This window comes from Scyliorhinus canicula, chromosome 17, assembly GCF_902713615.1.
Source record: "Scyliorhinus canicula chromosome 17, sScyCan1.1, whole genome shotgun sequence".
Taxonomy (NCBI): Eukaryota; Metazoa; Chordata; class Chondrichthyes; order Carcharhiniformes; family Scyliorhinidae; genus Scyliorhinus; species Scyliorhinus canicula.
The window spans coordinates 116981723-116999439 of NC_052162.1; the positions used below are offsets into that span (position 1 = coordinate 116981723).

Consider the following 17717-nt stretch of genomic DNA (forward strand, 5'->3'; position numbering starts at 1 on the left):
GGATTCACTCGGGTGTCCCACCTGCAGACACACCAGCGACTTCACACCGGGGAGAAGCCATTCATCTGCTCTGTGTGTAATAAGGGATTCGCTCAGTCATCCAACCTGCAGGGACACCAGCGACTTCACACTGGGGAGAGGCCGTTCATCTGCTCTGTGTGTGATAAGGGATTCACTCAGTTATCCCACCTGAGGAGACACCAGCGACTTCACACCGGGGAGAGGCCGTTCATCTGCTCCGTGTGTGATATGGGATTCACTCGGTTATCCAACCTGAAGAGACACCAGAGTGCACACACCGGGGAGAGGCCATTCATCTGCTCTGTCTGATAAGGGATTTGTTCAATTATCCAGCCTGCTGAACCACAATGTCACTCACACCAAGAGCAGACCCTTTAAATGCTCTGACTGCAGGAAGGGTTTCAAAAGTTAACTGTTACTGATGTCCCACCAGCGTATTCATTCTGAGGAGAGACCGTTCAGCTGCTCTCACTGCGCAAAGAGGTTTAGAACCTCAACCAACTTGATCAAACATGAGCGAGGCCACACCTAACAATGAAGCAGAATACCCGGAGGCCTTGTTCATCGTGGCCGGGGACTTTAACCAGGCCAACCTCGAGTGTACTGCCAAAATTCCACCACCACATCTCCTGTCCCAACAGGGGCCCCAACAACCTTGACCACTGCTACACAAACATCAAGGGCGCCTCTCAATCCATCCCCCAGCCGCACTTCGGAAAATCGGACCACAAGATGGTGCTCCTTCTCCTGGCATACAAGCAGAAACTGAACGGGAGAATCCGGTTAAGAAGGTTGTGCAAATGCTGGTCTGAGGTAACAGAAGAGCTCCTAAGCGACTGCTTGGAGTCAGTGGACTGGTCCATATTCAAGAACTCAGCAGCCAACCGATACGAGTTTGCCAGCACCATCACAGACTTCATCAGCAAGTGTGTAGAAGATTGTGTGTCAAAGAAGGTAGTCTGTACGTTACCCAACCAGAAACCATGGTTTAATCGGGTGATTCACTCCGTACTGAAGGCCAGGTCTGAGGCATTCAAGACAGGCGACCCTGACCTATACAAGAAATCTAGGTACGACCTCCACAAAGCCAACAGGGACGTCAAGAAACAATCCCAGACTAAGCTAGAGTCACAGACTAATGACATGGACTCTCGTCGGTTGTGGCAAGGCTTCAACAACATAATGAGCTGCAAAGCCGAGAAGAATCTTTGGCAACAGGGCACCCCTCCCCGACAAATTCAATGCATTCTATGTTCTCTTCAACAGGAAACCAACAAACCTTTGTCAACTGCCCCAGCAACCTTGGACACACAAACCTGTGACATACCAACCGTCACAGCCTCCAAAGTCAGATCGGCCTTCTTGAAAATGAACCCTTGGTAAGCGGCAGGTCCTGACGGGATTCCTGGTCGTACACCCAGATACTGCACGGACCAACTGGCGGATGTGTTTCCGGACATCCTCAACCTCTCCCTACTCCGTTCCTAGATTCCCACCTGCTTCAAGAAGACCACCATCCATACCGGTGCCAAAGGAGAACCAGGCAACGTGCCTCAACGACTACCATCCAGTGGCCTTGGCATCGATCATTGTGATGAGCTTCGAGAGCTTGGCCATGAGACACTTCAACTCCAGACTCCCGAGTGCCTTGATCCACTGCAATTCGCATACCGCCATGGCCTTACCTGTCCACTGCAGACGCCATGGACCTACCTGTCCACCAATTCAATTAATCTAGTGACCAAATTGAGCAATTGTCATGTTACAACAGGCCCAACTCTGACGTGAGGTAACGGTCACTTTGGGGATAAAAGTAGACGTTCTGAAGGTCTTCCTTGCTGGCCAAGTACTGAAGATTCCCGAGGCCGAGTTCCAAGGAAATTACTGTCAAAGAAGGAGCCAGAGAGGGTTACGCTGCTACAGACTGATCACCCACATGAAGTTGTAAAAGTCAATGTCTTAAAGTTGTTCAATAAACCTTTTTCATTTAATAAACTTTTAAATTGACTATCCCGAGGATTCTGAATTTGCCGTAATTGGTTACAGTCTTGTCCGAACCAAAGTGAATATATTTTTCTGTGAAATATTTTTATTCTCCATTTTCACATTTTGTTCAGAATTTACACCCCACCCACAGACAGTAAACGGTAACAAATACAAAGTCAGTTCCCTTATCAACAACAACGATCCCATCCTCCCACCACCCCAAACAATGACCCTCCTGGCAATATAAGCATCAAATAGAACAAACCCACCCACAGCGGGATAATCCAAGGAGGAAAAAAAACAAACAAAAAAAAGAATCAGGAATCGCCTATGGACACCGTTGGCCCATAGAGTCCACCCCCCTCCCCCTCCCCCTAACATTGAATGCCATCCAATCCCCGAAAGAGTACCGTACATGACACCCACGCATTGCGAGCCCTCCCCCCATCCAGACTCCCCCTTCCCGACTCCCCCTCTCCACTTCCTTTCACAAAACCCCTCCCCCCAACCTCTGTTCCTTTCCTCCCCCAACTTTCCATCCCGGCTTGACTCATAGGGACCTGCTCTGCCGGGCTCTGATGGCCGCAGCCCCTCCCCCCACCTCACTCTGTTCATTGGCCGGTCATGGCGGCACCCACCCAGGTGTCTTTCCCCTTGCCCAGTCCCAGGAAAACCAAGAACTCCCCTTTAGCACAGACCCCACATACACACCCAAGCCCCAAAGAACCATCATTGCAAGCGAAAGTCCCATCTCTTCCCTTAGTCCAAGTATATACACGTTAGCTCATTTAGCACATACACCAACCGCAGTGAAAAAATACAGCTACATGAGGCTACATCGATACATGTCCACTTCTCAATTCAGCCACAGTCCTTCTGCCTTCGCAAACTCCTCCGCTGCTTCTGCCGTCCCAAAATAAAAGTCCTTGCATCAATGGTCACCCTCAACTTAGCTGGGTATACTATGCCGCACTGCACCCTACTGATGTACAATGCCTTCTTCACCCGGCTGAAGGCAGCCCGCCTCCTCTCCAGCTCCACCGTGTAGTCCTGATATATGCGTATACCAGCTCCAGCCCACTGCACCACCCGCTTCTGCTTTGCCCAGCACAGGACCTTCTCCTTCACGCTGTACCTTCGAAAACACAAAGTTGCTACTCTTGGCGGCTCACTCTCCTTTGGTACGGGCCTTCACGACCGGTGAGCCCGATCCAGTTCATATCGGGATGGATCATCTCCCTCCCCCAATAGCTTCGCCAACATTGTGGCAAAATACTCAGCCGGCCTCGGGCCTTCCGCTCCTTCGGGAAGACCCACAACCCTCAGATTCTGTCGCCTGGATCTGTTTTCCAAGTCGTCCATTTTGGCTCGCAGATCCTTGTTGATCTCCAGCACCTTCCGCATCTCCTTCCCCATCGCGGTAATTTGATCACCGTGCTGCAATAATGTCTCTTTCACTTCCTTCAGCGCCTCGCCTTGCTCCTCCACTGTGCTCAATAGCGCCGTCCTCACCGGGGCAATCGCCTCCTCCACCAGCACTTTCAATACCATCTCCTTCCTCATCGCCTCCATGTGCTTTGTAAACTGCCTTTCGAGTTCCGCGGCCATCGCTTTAGTTATTTCTTCAGCCGTGAGCAATGCGGCCTCCCCTGGTGCCCCAGCCTCCACTTTCCTTGCCGTCCCCACGGTGACCTTTCCACTCCCCGACGGACTTTCAGCCGCTTTTCTCATGGCCATTATTTTACTTGATTTTGACATTTCTCTTCGCTGTGCCGTCTCCCTGCTTTTGCCGCCTCTGTAGCCCCTGGGACCGGGCGTTAATCCCTGAAAATGCCGTTCCCGAACGGGAGCCCTCCAATGTGCGGTTGCCTCCCGCTCGCTGTCACCGGATGTCCGCCAAAAGTGAATTTATTAAATGGTAATTTGTGGGTGGCTGAAATCAATTAAGTTCCAGATAAAAGATCAGATAACAGAAGTCTTCAATTTAAAAACTTGCATTTCTATAGCACCTTCACAACCACAGGATGTCCCAAAGTGCTTTCCAGCCAATTGAGTAGTTTTGAAGTGTAGTCACTGTTGTAATGTAGGAAACGCAGCAGCCAATTTACACACAGCAAGATCCCACACACAGCAATGTGATAATGAGCAGATGATCTGTTGTTAGTGATGTTGACTGAGGGATAAATATTGACCAGGACACCGGGGATAACTCCCCTGCTCTTTTTCAAAATAGTGGCTGTGGGAACTTTTACACCCACCTGAGAGGGGCAGACAGGGCCTCAGTTTAACATCTTATTTGAGAAAAGGCTGTTCTGTCAGTGCAGCACTCCCTCAGTGCTGGGACCAGGAATGTTGGAACTGGTTTTTGTCCACAGGTCCCTGACTGGGTCTTAACCTTCTGACTCAGAGGTGACAGTGCTGCCCACTGAGCCATGGCGGACACTAGCTGGAAAGGAAAAGTTATACTTTAAAACCCTCCACCTTTTGCCTCCAATGCCTAAATCTAATAACTAAAAACCCAGTATAAATAACATGGATTTAAATGACAAATGTCGAAGTGTTGATTTGGAGCCACAAGTTTGAACTTCCCACTTGCTCCTTGGGCACCTTTCTGTCTCTATTGCTCATGTCAATGTCAGGCAGGAGACAGAGCTGAGGCTGAATTTAGCTGAGAATAACAGGGCCTGGGCCCCAGTTGGGAAACTGCCATGGGTGTCGCACTAATAGAGAGACAGGAAGGTGCTGGAGGACTGACTGGGAAATGGGCCTCCAACCAATTGATACATCGGTCACTATTCCGATCGCAGACCAGACCCCAACAGTGGCTGGGATACTGGACCAAAACCCCAATGTATCAGTTTATTTGTCAGACTGTGCAGAAAGAATGATTCGCTCCAGGAGTGATCGCATGAAGAAATAGGGCTTGGTTATTTTTCAAATAAAACTTTATTATGGCTCCAATATTAAACATTTTAACTTCACACCCAAAAACAACTTACAGTCACCCACTTAAACACGACTACTCAATCTCCCATTAAACAGGAAAAGAAAGATACAGCTCTCAATCTATCTTACTGTGGGAGAATTGTGGACCCAGAATTCAACTCCTCTCTCCAAATCTTTCTCCAAAAACTGCTCTCTAAAGATTTTGAAAATGTCTTTCTGCCTTCCTTGGTTGCCACCCAGCAATGACCTCATCTCCACAAGCTGGAAAACAAATGATCTCTGCCGGCTGCAAAGAACATTAATTCCACAAGTACTTTCCCAGTCAAACCACAGTCCATTAGCCCAGACTGAAAAACACATTCCATTGTCAATTTCACCTTCTGGCTACTAAACACACCCAGGTCCTGCAAAACAGGATCCTTCTTTAAAATAAAAAAAGGACCACTGCAGTGAATCACACTCTAACCCCACGCTTTTAACCTTTACATTGCCCAATACACTTATAATCGAATTTTCCTAAAATCTTCCAATTGTCACACCTCCTCCATAAAAAAATGAACTAGCTATTTACGCAGGTGGCTTTGTTTTTCTAAAAACATTTTTCATTTGAAACATTTCTTATGATTACGTGCAACTTGTACTGTGCAATATAATTTTACATGTTTCAACAGTCAAACATACATGCGAGTGTAGTAAGTATAGTCCAGTTTAGTCTTCTCACAAGTCACAGTCACAAGCATAAATTTACCAACTCCTAGATTTCCACAGACCGGGGCGGCCTCCAAGATTACACAAGAAAAGCTTCAACAATTCAGTGATATGTAGTTGCCTGGCTCTGACAGCAGAATTCTTCACTTGATGGGAAGACAGGTTGCTATCGATGCTGCAGCATTCATCATCAGTTCTTCACATTTCTCAGCTGCTTTGTATTCCGTGTCTGTTGAGAGCCAAAAATAATTGGTGACGTGCCGAGAAATTTCCCCGGGTTGAGGAGTCTGGAACCAGGGGACACAATTTCAAACTAAGGGGGAAGCCACTTAGGACGGGTCTCGGAGGAGACATTTCTTTACTCAGAGGGTTGTGAATCTTTGGAATTCTCTACCCCAGAGGGCTGTGGAAGCTCAGTCACTGAGTGTGTTTAAAGCAGAGATGGACAGAGTTCTAAATACCAACATGAAATGAAATGAAAATCGCTTATTGTCACAAGTAGGCTTCAAATGAAGTTACTGTGAAAAGCCCCTAATCGCCACATTCCGGCGCCTGTTCGGGGAGGCTGGTACGGGAATTGAACCCTCGCTGCTGGCCTTGTTCTGCTTTACAGGCTAGCTGTTTTAGCTCACTGTGCTAAACCAGCCCCTACACAAAGGGATATGGGGACAGTGTGGGGGAAAAAGCATTGAAATCGATGATCAGCCATGATCGTATTGAATGGTGGAGCAGGCTTGACGGGCTGAATGGCCAACTCCTGATCCTATGTTCCAATGATACAAAGATAGGTAGGAAAGTAAATTGTGAAGAGGACATAAGGAGGTTACAAAGGGATATAGGTAGGTTAAGTGAGTGGGAGAAAAACCTGTCAAATGGAGAATCATGTGGGAAAAGGTGAAATTGTCCATCTGGGTAGAAAGAATAAAAAAAGCTTAATATCTAAATGGTGAGAGATTGCAGAGCTCTGAGATTCAGAGGGATCTGGGTGTCCAAGAGCATGAATCACAAAAGGCGAGTATACAGGTACAGCAAGTAATTAGGAAAGCTAATAGAATGTTATTGTTTATTGTGAGGGGAATTGAATACAAAAGTAGGGAGGTTATGCTTCAGTTATACAGGACATTGGTGAGACCACATCTGGAGCAGTGTGTACAGTATTGCTCTCATTTAAGGAATGATGTCAATGTGTTGGAAGCACTTCAGAGAAGGTTTACTGGACTCATACCTGGAATTGGAGGTTGGTCTTATTAGGAATGATTGGACAGGCTGGGCTGGTGTCCGATGGAATTTAGGTGACTTGATTGAACCGTATAAGCTCCTGAGGGGCCTTGACAGGGTGGATGTGGGAAGGATGTTTCCACTTGTGGGAGAATCTAGAAATTGGAGTCACTTGAAAAATAATAACTTGCCCATTTAAGGCAGAGGAGAACTTTTTTCTCTGAGGGTCGTGAGTCTTTGGAACTCTCTTCCTCAAAGGGCAGTGGAAACAGAGTCTTTGAATATTTTGAAGGCAGAGCTGATAGAATTGAGGTTGCAACCAGATACCCTGTGAAGATATTGAATGGTGGACTAGGCTCGAGGGGCCGAGTGGCCTATTCCTGCTCCTAATCCGTATGTTATCACATCCTTTATAATCGATTGTAGCATTTTCCCACCTACTGATGTCAGGCTAATGGGTCTGTGGTTCCTTGTTTTCTCTCTCACTCCTTAAATAATGCAGGAACCATTCCAGAATCTATAGAATTTTGAAACATGATCACCAATGTATCCACTGTCTCTACAGCCGCCTCTTTCAATACTCTGGGATGTAGAGCATCAGCTTTTGGGGATTTATTAACTTTCAATCACATGAATTTCTCCAGTACTGCTTTTTCCACTAATACTAATCTCTTTCAGTCCCTCGTGCTCACTGGTCCCTTGGTTCTCTGGTGTTTTTAGGACAATTTCTGTATCTTCCTCTGTGAAGACAGACACACATTGTTTAGTTTCTCTGCCATTTCCTTATTCCCCATTATAAACTCTCCTGTCTCTGTCTGGAATGGACCCACATTGGTCTTTGCTAATCTTTTCCTTTTCACATTCCTATAGGAGCTTTTCCAGCCACTTTTTATGTTTCTCACCAGTTTGCTGTCATATTCTATTTTCTCTTGATCAGTTTCTTGCTCCTCCTTTGCTGAATTCTAAAACAAGTTCCCAATCCTCAGGTTTACTATTATTTGGGCCACTTTATGAGCCTCTTCCTTTGATCTAATGGAATCTTTAGTATTTATTGTTCGCCGCGGTTGCATCACTTTTTCTGTCTCAGAATCCCTGAGACGGAAAGAGAAGAGAGAACGAAATGCAGTCCTGGATGTAATTGAAGCAGAAACAATAACAGCAGAATCCGTCACTGTGATCAATTGTGAACTTGTTGGTGTCTCAGCAGGGACGAGGAAACACAGAATCCCTTCCCACACTGAGAGCAGGTGAACGGCCTCTCCCCAGTGTGAACTCGCTGGGTGGTCTGCAGGCAATTTGACTGAGTGAATCCTTTCCCACACTGGGAGCAGGTAAATGGCTTCTCCCCAGTATGAATTCGTTGGTGTGACTGCAGGTTTTCTAACCAAGTGAATCCCTTCCCACACTGAGAGCAGGCGAATAGCCTCTCCCCAGTGTGAACCCGCTGGTGTCTCCTCAGGCCGGATAACTCAATGAATCCCTTCCCACACTGAGAGCAGGTGAACGGCCTCTCCCCAGTGTGAACTCGCTGGTGTTTCTTCAGGCTGGATAACTGAGTGAATCCCTTCCCACACACAGAGCAGGTGAATGGCCTCTCCCCAGTGTGAATTCGTCGATGAGCACCCAGCTCTGATGGAGATCTGAATCCCTTCCCACAGTCCCCACATTTCCACTGTTTCTCCATGTTTTGGGTCTCCTTGAGTCTCTCCAGGTTGGTCAATCAGTTGAAGCCTCGTCCACACATAGAACACGTGTACGGTCTCTCCCCGCTGTGAATGGTGTGATGTTTTTTCAGGCTGTGTAACTGGTTAAAGCTCTTTCCACAGTCAGTGCTCTGGAACACTCTCACTCGGGTGTCTGTGTCTCGGTGCTTTTCCAGTCACGCTGATGTTTAAAATCTTTTGAAGCCATCAAGGCAAACATTTCTCCTTCCAGATTAAATGGCCGATGAACCGAGTGAATCTGTCAGATATGGACGTGACTTTTGTGATTTTTGTCTGTAAATCCTATCCTTTTCACATCCTGTAAAAAGAGTTTACAAAAGACATCACTATCAGTACAGGATAGAAATTGAGAACAGATTATTTTAATTTCTCAGGAACATTCTTTCCTCTCATTCCCAAAAGCTGTAAATCTCCATCCCACGCACTCTCCCTCCATTCTCACTCTGCTGTATCTAATATTCACCCTCCCAATTCTCCCGAAGGTGCTGATTCAGGCTGATTGACAGATCCCTGCTCACTGCTTCCTGTCCTGGACATAGAGACGGGAGCAAATAGGAGCTACAGTCGGCCATTCAGCCCATCGAGCCTGCTCAATCACTCAATTAAATAATTGGTCGATCTACCTCAGCACCATTTTCCCACACTATCCCCCAGCTCCCCTGATTTCTTCAATCTCTAGAAAACTATCAATCTGTCTTAATAATACTTGATGACCGAGGCTCCACGGTCTCTGGGATAGAGAATTCCAAAGCTTCACCACATCCTCGAGTGAGGAAATCCCTCCTCATCTCAGCTTTCTCTCCATTTTCCTGCCGGTTCCCCACAACCCTCGACTCTCTCGGAGGATTCGATGGGAGGGGGGGGGGGGGCTGAATTTGACAAATTATTATTGGGCGGCGAATATTGCGATGGTGAGGAAATGGGTGGTGGAGGAGAGATCGGTGTCTGGACGGGTGGAGGTAGCGTTGTGTCGGGGCACGGGTTTGAGGGCATTGCTGTTGGCACCTTTTCCGTTCTCTCCGGTCAGGAACTCCGTGAGTCCGGTGGTGGTTTCAGCGTTTTGGGTGTGGGGTCAGCCCGGTGGTGGTTTCAGCGTTTTGGGTGTGGGGTCAGTGCTGGCAGCATTTCGGGCTGGAGGACATGTCGGTGTTGGCACCGATATCTGACAGCCACAGCTTTGTGCCGGCGGGATTGGGTACCAGGTTCTGGGGTTGGCAGCCGGTGGGATAGAGAACTTTAGAAACTTGTTCACAGGGGGGAAATTTGCGAGACTGGAGGAGTTGGATGAATTGTGAGAGTTGCCAAAAGGGAACGGCTTTAGGTTGCTGCAGCTGAGAGATTTCTTGAGGAGAGAGGAGCCGTCCTTCCCGGGGCTGCTGCCTCCGGTGTTGCAGGACAAGTTCAGAGGATGATATCGGGGAGGGGACGGTGTCGGATATCTACAGAGAATTGATGGAGAGGGTGGGTGCCCCGGGGGAGGAGATTAAGAGCAAATGGGAGGAGGGGTTGGGAGGGGAGGTGCAGCCGGGACATGGGCAGAGGCCGTGCGGAGGGTGAATGCGCCCTCGTTGTGTGCGAGGTTGAGCCTCATCCAGTTTAAGGTGGTGCATAGGGCCCACATGATGGTGGCGAGGATGAGCCGGTTCTTTGTGGGGGTGGAAGGTGGTGTGGGTGTGTTCGGGGGGGCCCGTGAATCACAGCCACATGTTCTGGGCGTGTCTGAGACTGAGGGGTTCTGGCAGGGGTTCTGGGATGTTATGGGTGTGGGGGTGGCCCCGGGTCCGGAGGTGGCGATATTCGGTGTGTCGGAGGATGTGGGAGTCCAGGTGGGGAGAGAGGCCGATGTTTTGGCCTCTGCCTCCCTGATAGCCCGGAGACGGATTTTGTTGTACTGGTGGGACTCGGAGCTGCCGGAAGTGAGAATGTGGGTGAGCGACCTGGCAGAATTCCTGCCGCTGGAGAAGGTCACGCTGGCTTTGATATGGGGACTGGGGGGTGGGGTGAGGCAGCACAAGATCACTGTGTGTGCAGATGATGGGCTGCTGATGATGTCGACCCCAGTGTTTCTGTCCCGGCCATTATTGGAGTAGTGGATAGATTTTTCAAAAAAGTATTTTATTCAGATTTTAGCATTTTAACATTTACAGCAGATAACATTACAAAATAAAACCAACACAAAACCCCCAAAACCCACCCCACCCCCAACTCCCGAACCAACCTCCCCACCTCACTCACTCCCCTCCCCCCCTTGCAGTTGATGGTAACCAGCTCCTTGAAATTATAGATTCATAGAATCCCTACAGTGCAGAAGGAGGCCATTCGGCCCATTGAGTCTGCACTGGCCCTTGGAAAGAGCACCCGACATAAGCCCACGCCTCCAGTCTACTTCCGTAACCGAGTAACCCCACCTTTCCTTTTGGACACTATGGGGCAATTTAGCCTGGGGTAATCCACCGAACCTACCCACCTTTGGAATGTAACATAAACAAACCCCATCTCTTATGGAACCCCTTACTCACCGCTTAGAGCAAATTTCACCTTTTCTAAATAGAACTCCATTAAATCCCCAGCCACACCGAGGCACAGGGTAGAGAAACTAACCTCCACCCCAACAGAACCTGCCTGCGAGTCATCAACGAGGCGAAGGCTAAAACATCCCCCGCTCCCGTCTGCAACCCGGCCAAGTCCGACACCCCGAATACGGCCCCCAGGGGACTGGGCTCTATATCCACACACAAGGTCACCGACATGGTGCTGAAGAACAACCTCCAGAATTTCTCCAGCTTCGGGCAGGACTAGAAGATGTGAATGTAATTGGCTGGGCCCCTCCCCACACCGCTCACAAATATCCTCCACCCCCTCAAACAACCGGCTCATCCTCGACTTGGTCAGGTGGCTCTGTGTACTACCTTTAGCTGCATCAACTCCAGCCTCGCACACGAGGTTGAGGCATTCACCCTCCGCAGCACCTCACACCACAGCCCCTCCTCCAGCTCCTCCCATAAATCGGCCAGACGACTCCCCCGACCTCCATCACCGACACCACCCCCTGCAGCAACGAGGCGGGCGGTGTCACCGGAAAGGTCGGGAAAACCTTTTTTGCGAAGTCCTGCACCTGCATCTACCTGAAAACCCGTCCCCTTGTGGGACCCTAAACTTCTCCCCCAACTCCCTAAACTCGCAAACCGCCCTTCTAGAAATAAGTCCTTCATTTCCTTTTTTTAAAAAATAATTTTTATTGAGAAATTTTGATTTTATACAACAATAACGCACCTTAGTAAAATACCGAAAATAACAATAATATTAACAATCATATACATTCGCCCCATCCCCATGAACAACCCAGCATTTTAACAACAACGCAAATTACACACTATAAAGGTTAGCAGGATAAACACTACAATAATGCACCCCCCCCCCCCCCCCCCCCCCGGGTTGCTGCTGCTATTGACCCAGTTACCTATCTCTGAGCCAGGAAGTCCAGAAAAGGCTGCCATCGTTTATAGAACCCTTGTATTGATCCTCTCAGGGCAAATTTGACCTTTTCCAATTTTATAAATCCCGCCATGTCACTGATCCAGGTCTCCACACTTGGGGGCCTTGCATCCTTCCATTGTAACAGAATCCTTCGACGGGCTACTAGGGACGCAAAGACCAGGACACCGGCCTCTTTCGCCTCCTGCACTCCCGGCTCCACCCCAACCCCAAAAATCGCGAGTCCCCGCCCTGGTTTGACCCTGGATCCAACCACCCTCGACACCGTCCCCGCCACCCCCTTCCAGAATGCTTCCAGTGCTGGGCATGCCCAGAACATATGGGCGTGGTTCGCAGGACTTCCCGAACATCTGGTGCACCTGTCCTCACCCCCGAAGAACCTACTCATCCTAGTCCCGGACATGTGGGCCCGGTGCAGCACCTTAAATTGGATGAGACTAAGCCTCGCACATGAGGAGGAAGAGTTGACTCTCTCCAAGGCCTCCGCCCAAGTCCCGTCCTCTATCTGCTCCCCGAGTTCCTCCTCCCATTTAGCCTTCAGCTCCTCCACTGACGACTCCTCCACCTCCTGCATTACCTTATAGATGTCAGACACCTTCCCCTCTCCTACCCACACCCCCGAAAGCACTCTGTCCATCGTCCCCTGCGAGGGCAGCAAAGGGAATCCCTCTACCTGTCGCCTAGCAAACGCCTTTACCTGCAGGTATCTGAACATGTTCCCCTGGGGAAGGCCAAATTTATCTTCCAGTTCCCCCAGGCCCGCAAACCTCCCGCCAATAAACAGGTCCCTCAATTTGCTGATGCCCGCCCTTTGCCATCCCCTGAATCCCCCATCCGTGTTCCCCGGGATGAACCGATGGTTGCCACCCAGTGGAGCCTCCATCGAGCCCCCTGTTTCCCCCCGATGCCGTCTCCACTGTCCCCAGATTCTTAGGGTCGCCGCCACCACCGGGCTCATGGTAAACCTCTTAGGGGAGAGCGGCAACGGTGCCGTTACCATGGCACCCAGGCTCGTACCTCTACATGACGCCATCTCCATTCTTTTCCACGCCGCCCCTCCCCCCTCCATCACCCATTTACGCACCATTGACACATTGGCTGCCAATAGTACCCCAGAAGGTTGGGCAGCGCCAGCCCGCCTCTATCCCTTCCTCGCTCCAGGAACACCCTCCTCACTCTCGGAGTCCCATGTGCCCACACAAAGCTCAGAATACTGCCGGTCACTCTCCTAAAGAAGGCCCTGGGGATAAATATGGGCAGGCACTGAAAAAGGAACAAGAACCTCGGAAGCACTGTCATTTTGACGGACTGCACCCTCCCTGCCAACGACAATGGCAGCATGTCCCACCTCCTGAACTCCTCCTCCATCTGATCTACCAGTCTGGTAAAGTTATGCTTGTGGAGAGTCCCCCAGTCCCTGGCCACTTGCACCCCCAGGTACCTAAAGCTCTCCCCTGCCCTCCTAAGCGGGAGCCTACCAATTCCTTCCTCCTGGTCTCCAGGGTGCACCACAAACACCTCGCTCTTGCCTAAGTTTAATTTATAACCGGAGAAGGTCCCAAACTCGGCTAGTAACTCCATCACTCCCGGCATCCCTCCCACCGGGTCCGCCACATACAGTAACAGGTCGTCGGCATACAACGACACCCTATGTTCCTCTCCACCTCGCACCAAGCCTCTCCACCTCTCTTAATCTCTCAATGCCATCGCCAGCGGCTCGATTGCCAGTGCAAACAACAAGGGGGACAAGGGGCAACCCTGCCTGGTCCCTCGGTAAAGCCGGAAGTACTCCGACCTCCTCCTATTCGTGGCCACGCACGCCATCGGGGCCTCATATAGCAGCCTTACCCATCTAATGAACCCTTCACCAAATCCAAACCTCCCCAACACCTGCCATAGGTACCCCCAATCCACTCTATCGAAGGCCTTCTCCGCATCCAGCGCCACCACTATCTCTGCCTCTCCCTCAATCGCCGGCATCATAATGACATTCAGCAATCTCCGCACATTCGTGTTCAGCTGCCTTCCCTTCACAAAACCTGTCTGGTCCTCATGCACAACCCCTGGCACACAGTCCTCTATCCTGGTGGCCAGGATTTTTGCCAGCACCTTAGCATCCACGTTGAGGAGAGATATGGGCCTGTATGAACCACACTGCTGGGGGTCCTTGCCCTTCTTTAAAATTAACGAGATCAGTGCCCGTGACATCGTCGGGGGCAAAGTCCCCCCTTCCCACGCTTCGTTGACTGTCCGCACCAGCAAGGGGCCCACTAGGTCCATGAACTTTTTATAAAATTCCACCGGGAACCCATCCGGCCCCGGTGCCTTCCCTGACTGCATCTGCCCGATCCCCTTAACTAGCTCCTCCAGCTCAATCGGCGCACCCAGCCCCTCCACCTTCTCCTCCTGCACCTTCGGGAAAGAAAGCCTGTCAAGGAACCTCTCCATTCCCCTCCTCTCCCCCGTTGGCTCCGACCGGTACAGTTCCCCGTAAAAGTCCTTGAAGACCTCATTCACCTCTACCCCCTTCCGCACCACATTCCCACTCTTGTCTCTCACTCCAAAGTCCTTCATTTCCATCACACCCTCGCTCCTCCCATCCCCGAAACGATGCAGCCATCCTCCTTGGCTCAAATCTATGGTTCTGCCGGATTGGCATGAACTTTGACCTCGGCCCGCCCCCACCAACCTAAAGTGCTGCACAAATTGCCTCTATATTTTCAGCATGGCCACCACCACAGGACTCCCGAGAACTACCCTGGTGAAACATGCAACCTCCATCCTCCCCCACAAAGCCTCCACCGCTCTGCTCCAAACATGCACCTTCTTCACATTCGTTACCCAATAATAGTCTAACAGGTTCAGAAGGGCCAAGCCCTCGATTGTCACCCTCTCTGAATCACCGTCTTCCTAATCCTTATCTGCCCACACAAATAATAAAACCAACCTATCCATCCCCATAAAGAACAATTTCGGCAAAAAGACCGGTCGACACTGTGATTAAAATAAAAACCACAGCACAATGTTCATCTTAACCAGCTGCACCCGATTCTGGAAAGATTTAGAGCCTTCTCTGCTTCTAAGATCAGTTTTACTGAGTCCAAGGTGGGGAGGGGTTGAGGGGTAAGACCCCTCCTCTTGCTAACTTCCCCTTCAGATGGTTCCACTTGGGATTTAAATATCTGGGAATGTCAATGACCCCCTCTTTCAGACAGCTATATGGGGCCAACTTTCCACAGCTGATGGTGACTATTAGGTGGGACCTTGCCCAGTGGTCGGCTCTTCCGATTTCATGGTGAGGGAGGATCGCCTTCATTGAACTGAATGTGTTGCCCAGACTGTTGTACTCTCTGCAGATGCTGCCTATACTGCTGTCGACCAGAGTCATTAAGGAAATTAAGGGAATGATTAGTACATTTATCTGGAACAAAAAGAAACCTCACCTCAAGTTTGTTCAGCTCCAATCACCAGGATCAAAGGGAGGGTTGGGTCTCCCAAATATCAGGCTTTATCAATTGGCCTTTCATCTGAGGTTCATAAGGGATTGGGTTAGGATGGACCCAACATCCATGTGGCTCGATATAGAAGCAGACCAGTCACTTCTCCCTCTATCCAAAACTGGCATAGGCTGATTACAGAATGCACTCCCATGGAATTTTTAATGTCTGCAGTTCATTCAAAGTCTGATGCATTTGGTAAATTATGCGACCCCTATCTCAGATCTCTAGGTTCCAATTTGACTGACTTGCTCCTCCAGGGATTTCCATCAGTGAATTAAATTCAACTTAGGCCGGGAGTAGGGCACAGTGAGGCACAGTGGTTTGCACAGCTGCTGCACAGAACCAGGGGCCCAGGTTAGATTCCTTGAGTGGCTATCTGTGTGGAGTTAACATGTTCTCCGTGTCTGCTCCGGTTTCCTCCTACAGTCCAAAGATGTGCAGGTTCAGTGGATTCATCATGCTAAATTGCCCCTTCGTGTCCAAAGATCTTAGGTTTGGTGGGTTAACCATGATCAATGCACGAGGTTACGGGGATAGGGTGGGAAGTTTGCCTCAGTGGAGTGCTTTTTCTGAGGGTCAGTGCAGATTGAAGGAGTGAATGGCCTCCTTCTGCACTATAGAGATTCAATGTCATCTATGTTGTGATATTCATTTCAATTTGACTATGCTGTTCGTCCATTTGTAATGTTTTGGGGTGTGCGTCCTACATTGTTAACCTTCCATTCTCATATAATCTTACTCTCTTTTTCCACTTACTATGTTAACCTGTTAATTGATTCAGGCAGTTCATCTCGAGGCTCTGGTCGCTCAAATATCCTGCTACAAATTAATTCTGCAATGTGTTGCTTGTATTTATGCTGGCAGTATCAGTTGTTGTACACTGTACCCATTTTCCACAAATGTTCTATTATCCTGTCGCATTCATTGTTTAAAAATTGGTTCAGAAAATAACAAAAGAAATATTAAAAATATTAACTCATCCATGAATATGTTCAGTGACCCCCAGACTCCACCAGTCCCTGTGGAAGAGAAATCCAGAGACTGACAACACTCTTGAGGGAAGAGATGACTGTAAATATATAACATAGCGACAGCACAATATTACACTACCAAAATAATAAATATACTCCATTATAGAACCATAAACAATATATCTAATATGTCATACAACTACACTGGATATTTCTCTGTCTGATATTAATTTACTGACCCCTTAAATGTCAGCCAAATCCTGGGGAAACCAGCCCTTTAATTGTGAACATGAGGAAAGAGACCCATTCTTTTAGCCAAATAAATGTGTCAAGCTGAGGGAGCAAAGGATGTCAATGTCTTTAAAGAGAGAGAGACCTGGGCCAAGCTTTGCAGAGTCTGCACCCTCCCTGGATTCACTTCCTTTCCCTTCAGTTGCTGCAAGTGACCAATTGAAGGGGAGAATGAGAAAAGAAATGGAAAGGGGGAGAAAAGAAAGTTTTTTACTTTTAGATGTTGGAGACAGGAGGAGATTTCACCTTCACTTCCGCCGTGACATCACAATGGAGCCCTGCCTGAATCAGCCAATAGGAATTACACTAGCGATGTCGTCACTGGGTTCCAGTGCGTGACGCGGAGGTTCCAGTGCGTGACGCGTGGGTTCCAGTGCGTGACGCGATGGTTCCAGTGCGTGACGCGGAGCCCCGCTCCCACCCGTCCCTCCACAACTCCTCGAGACAAGGTTTCCAGGCATCCGGCTGACGGCGAGAAGCCCCTCAGTGATCTCCCCCTTGCCTGAGACTGCGCATGTCTAAAGGAGAGTGCGCATGTGCAGTAGCGCTCACCTCCTGACCTTCCTGCTGAGGCTTTGACCAATGGGAAGAGTTGCGCGACCGGAAGGACTCTGGTCCTTCAGCCAATCAGAGCGCGGGGTTGGTGTGATTGAGCTTCACTCAGATGGTAACTTCCTCCTGGGCCTTCAGCAAACAAACCTCCAGCCGCCGCTGGTTCTCCAGCATTCTGCACCTTTCATCAGCAGCAGGAACAGAAATCATCACCCCCCCTCCCCCGCGGCATGAACTTTACACGGCTGGAGGGGAAATACCAGGGGCCCAGTTAACGGAAGAACTCAAACTCTTCCTTATAATGT

At 49.4% G+C, this 17717-nt stretch overlaps 1 long non-coding RNA gene across 1 annotated transcript; it reads right to left on the reverse strand.

The window, feature by feature from the left end:
• Window positions 1-4934: 4934 nt before the first annotated feature.
• On the reverse strand, window positions 4935-17275 carry LOC119951390. Its single transcript, XR_005457607.1, has 2 exons — window positions 17107-17275; window positions 4935-5890 (listed from the first exon to the last, which is right to left on the reverse strand). It is a non-coding gene; the product is annotated as an uncharacterized LOC119951390 (long non-coding RNA).
• Between the last annotated feature and the right edge of the window lie 442 nt (window positions 17276-17717).